Source organism: Stegostoma tigrinum, chromosome 16 (genome assembly GCF_030684315.1).
Source record: "Stegostoma tigrinum isolate sSteTig4 chromosome 16, sSteTig4.hap1, whole genome shotgun sequence".
Lineage (NCBI taxonomy): Eukaryota > Metazoa > Chordata > Chondrichthyes > Orectolobiformes > Stegostomatidae > Stegostoma > Stegostoma tigrinum.
The window spans coordinates 62266509-62271368 of NC_081369.1; positions in this window are offsets into that span (position 1 = coordinate 62266509).

A 4860-nucleotide genomic window follows, 5' to 3' on the forward strand; every position below is an offset into this window, starting at 1 on the left:
TGCCCCAATAACCTTTGGCTCCCTTGACTGACAAGAATATACCGATTGCCAGCTTAAAAAAAGATTCAATATATGGTGTATCGGAGACATTGGTTTGGAGTGAGGAGGGGGAGCACGTTGTGGCCTGTGGTATTGAAATAGGTTTGATAGGGTTATTTGATGCTGTATCATTAACTTGAAAAGCGATTTCCCATATATCCTTCAGCGTGTCTAAGCCACACTGGCAGCCTGGAGTAGACAATTGAGCTTGGGATCTCCTCTTAAAAGACCCATATGTCTTCTCTGAACTTCTCTGATGAATCATCTTGAGAGCCAAATTGATGAAAATTGCCAGCGAATTGTTTCTGACAGATTTCAATACAACTTCACATCCTGTAAGTCAGGAGAGGAGGAGTCAGTGGCGCTATCATAAAGGGAGTTTGTAGAGTGCCTCCGAGATGGATTCTTAGAACAGCTTGTACTGGAGCCTACCGGGGAGGAGGCAATTCTGGATGTGATGTTGTGCAATGAACTGGATTTGATCAGGGACCTCAAAGTAAAGGAGCCATGAGGAGGTAGTGACCATAACATGATAAGTTTTAATCTGCAGTTTGAGAGGGAGAGGGGAGAATCGGAAGTGTCAGTATTGCAGTTTGCAAGCATTTGGATAGCAGTAACAGAATAGGTCAGAGTCAGCATGGATTTACGAAGGGGAAATCGTACTTGACTAATCTTCTGGAATTTTTTGAGGATGTATCTATGAAGATGGATAAGGGAGAGCCAGTAGATGTAGTGTACCTGGACTTTCAGAAAGCCTTTGATAAAGTCCCGCACAGGAGATTGGTGAACAAAATGAGGGCACATGGTATTGGGGGCAAAATACTGAGTTGGATTGAAAATTGGCTGGCTGACAAGAAGCAAAGAGTAGTCATAAACGGGTTCCTTTCGGAATGGCAGGCAGTGACCAGTGGGGTACCACAAGGTTCGGTGCTGGGACCGCAGCTGTTTACGGTATATATTAATGATATAGACGAAGGCATTAGAAGTAATATTAGTAAATTTGCTGATGACACAAAGTTGGGTGGCAGTTTGAAATGTGAGGAGGATGTTATTAGAATATAGGGTGATTTGGACAGTTTAGGTGAGTGGACGGATGCATGGCAGGTGCAGTTTAATGCAGTTAAATGTGTGGTTATACACTTTGGTGGCAAGAACAGGAAGGCAGATTACTATCTCAATGGAGTCAAGTTAGGTAAAGGGGAAGCACAATGAGATCTAGGTGTTCTTGTACATCAGTCAATGAAGCAAGCATGCAGGTACAGCAGGTAGTGAAGAAAGCTAATAGCATGCTGGCCTTCATCACAAGAGGAATTGAGTATAGGAGCGAAGAAGTCCTTCTGCAGCTGTACAGGGCCCTGGTGAGACACACCTGGAGTATTGTGGGCAGTTTCGGTCTCCCAATTTGAGGAAGGACATTCTTGCTATTGAGGGAGTGCAGCGTAGGTTCACAAGGTCAATTCCCAGAATGGCGGGACTATCATATGTTGAAAGATTGTTGCGACTGGGCTTGTATACACTTGAGTTTAGAAGGATGAGAGGGGATCTGATTGAGACGTATAAGATTATTAAGGGATTGGACACTGTGGAGGCAGGAAGCATGTTTCCGCTGATGGGTGAGTCCAGGACCAGAGAACACAGTTTAAAAATAATGGGTAGGCCATTTAGAACAGAGTTGAGGAGAAACTTCTTCACCCAGAGAATGGTGGATATATGGAATGCTCTGCCCCAGAAGGCAGTGAGGGCCAACTCTCTGGATGCTTTCAAGAAAGAGATAGACAGAGCTCTTAAAGGCAGTGGAATCAAGGGTTATGGGGATAAGGCAGGAACAGGATACTGATTGTGGATGATCAGCCATGATCATAATGAATGGTGGTGCTGGCTCGAAGGGCCAAATGGCCTACTCCAGCACCTATTGTCTATTGTCTATTGTCTATTGTCCTTGCATGGGAGCTCTCAGGCTAATGTTCTGGGGGACATGGGTTTGAATGCCACCATGACAGATGGTGAGATTTGTATTTGATTAAAATCTGGACCAAAAGTGTGAGCCTAGTAGTGGCGATGTAATCAATGTCAACCAAAAACTGAAAGAACTGCGGCTGCTGTAAAAACAGTAGTTGCTGGAAAAGCTCAGCAGGTCAGGCAGTCTCTGTGAAGAAACAATCAGAGTTAACGTTTCGGGTCAGGTGATCCTTCCTCAGTTCAGCGGACCACGAAACGTTAACTCTTGATTTTACTTCATAGGTGCTGCCAGGCCTACCAATGTCAGGCGTTAGGGGGAAAATCCATCTGCTTTACTAAGAACAAAGAACAAAAAAAATTACAGCAGAGGAACAGGGCCTTCGGCCCTCCAAGCCTGTGCCGATCAAGATCCTCTGTCTGACCTGTCACCTATTTTCTAACGGTTTGTGTCCATTTGCTCCCTGCCCATCCATTTACCTGTCCAAATATATCTGAAAAGACGCGAACGTGTCTGCGTCTACCACCTCCGCTGGCAACGCGTTCCAGGCAACCACCATCCTCTAATGCCTTTTAGGGAAGGAAATCTACCATCCTTATCTGATCTGACCTCCAGGTGACTCCGGACCCACAGCAAAAGGTTTGGCTGTCTCTGTGCAATTGGGGATGGGTGGTAAATACTAGTCTAGGCAGTGATGCCCATAACTGATGATTGAATATAAAAAAAGCACACACATCTTTAAAGCGATCGTTTTAACATTGATCTCAGTTGGTCGCACTCCAGGCTGAATCGGAAAGTCAAGCCTCAATTCAGAATCTAGACTAACTCTTCAGTGAATCACTGAGGGATTGTTGAACCATCAAAAATGTCCTTTCTTTTGAATAATTCTAAAACCGAGGTCTCTTTTGTCCTGTGAGATTGAAGTAAAAGCTCCTGCTCTACTGTTTGAAGATGAGTGGGACAGTGCACCCCAATGACCCACCCAAACAACGCTAAAGAACTGAGATGAGGAGAAATGTCTTCACCCAGAGAGAAGTAGCCTATGGATTTTGCTGCAACACAAAGCAGTTGAGGGCAAAATGCTGAATGTTTTCATGAAGGGGTTGGGAATAGTTCTTAGGGCTAATGGGATGAAAGGGTATAGGGAGATAGCAGAAACGGGAGTTTGAATCAGATGATGAGCCATGATCACTTCGAATGGTACAGCGAGCTCAAAGGGCTGAATGGCCCATTCCTGCTCTGCTTCTCTTGTTTCTAAACCGATCGCCCTATCACATAGTCATATTTCCTACTTTACCGCAAAAGTATTTCATTGATTAACTTTGGGACATCGAGAGAAGGTGAATGAGGTTCCACCATATCAGCTATGAGAAGATGGGGTGCCTCATCTTTCACTCCAGGATATCCTGATGAAGCTGCTCTATGAATGGCAGATGACAGAATCAAAAAGTTGTTACAGCACAAAAGGACACCATTCGGCCCATCTTGTCTCAACTGATTTCCCAAAGAGGCAAATGACCCTGTGCCAGTCCTCTGCCTTCTCCCTTCACACAATTCTTCCTTTCCATATAATAATCCAATTGTCTCTTGAAATTCAGTTTGATTGAACCTGCCTCCACCAAACTCTCAGGCAGTGGATTTCACATCCTGAGAACAATTTTGCTGCATGAGAAAGCTTTTCCCCGTGTCTCTACTACTTGTTTAACCAACTACATTAAATATGTGACATTTTGATCTTGTTCCTGCCTCTGGTGAGAACAAATCTTCCCTATTTACTCTACCCAGGCTCTTCATGATTTTAAACACCTTGATTAGATTTGCTGTGGACCTTCTCATCTCCAAGGAGAACATCCCAACTTCTCCAGTTTGTTGACAGAACTGAAGTCCCTCATCCCTGTATCTTCCTCATATATGGTAAGAAAGAAACTATTGGCATTTCAATAGCCAATTAATTGTCTTCATGATGTTCCAACGTGTATTCAAGGCAAAGTACATTGCAATATAGTCATTGTCAAGACGCAGGAAATGCAATAGCCAGTTTGTCACAATGGCAAGACAATGATAACTATTGACTTAGGAACCTGGGCGGAATTCCCAAGCTTCAAATAATGCCAAGCACCCTTTTTAGTCTATCAAATAAGATGTATTGGACCCTTAGCTCAAATGAGATTCAAAAAGTACCGCAGCAGCTTGGGACTTAGAACATAGAACATAGAACAGTACAGCACAGAACAGGCCCTTCAGCCCACGATGTTGTGCCGACCATTGATCCTCATGTATGCACCCTCAAATTTCTGTGACCATATGCATGTCCAGCAGTCTCTTAAATGTCCCCAATGACCTTGCTTCCACAACTGCTGCTGGCAACGCATTCCATGCTCTCACAACTCTCTGTGTAAAGAACCCGCCTCTGACATCTCCTCTATACTTTCCTCCAACCAGCTTAAAACTATGACCCCTCGTGTTAGCCTTTTCTGCCCTGGGAAATAGTCTCTGGCTATCAACTCTATCTATGCCTCTCATTATCTTGTATACCTCAATTAGGTCCCCTCTCCTCCTCCTTTTCTCCAATGAAAAAAGTCTGAGCTCAGTCAACCTCTCTTCATAAGATAAGCCCTTCAGTCCAGGCAGCATCCTGGTAAACCTCCTCTGAACCCTCTCCAAAGCATCCACATCTTTCCTATAATAGGGCGACCAGAACTGGACGCAGTATTCCAAGTGCAGTCTAACCAAAGTTTTATAGAGCTGCAACAAGATCTCACGACTCTTAAACTCAATCCCCCTGTTAATGAAAGCCAAAACACCATATGCTTTCTTAACAACCCTGTCCACTTGGGTGGCCATTTTAAGGGATCTACGTATCT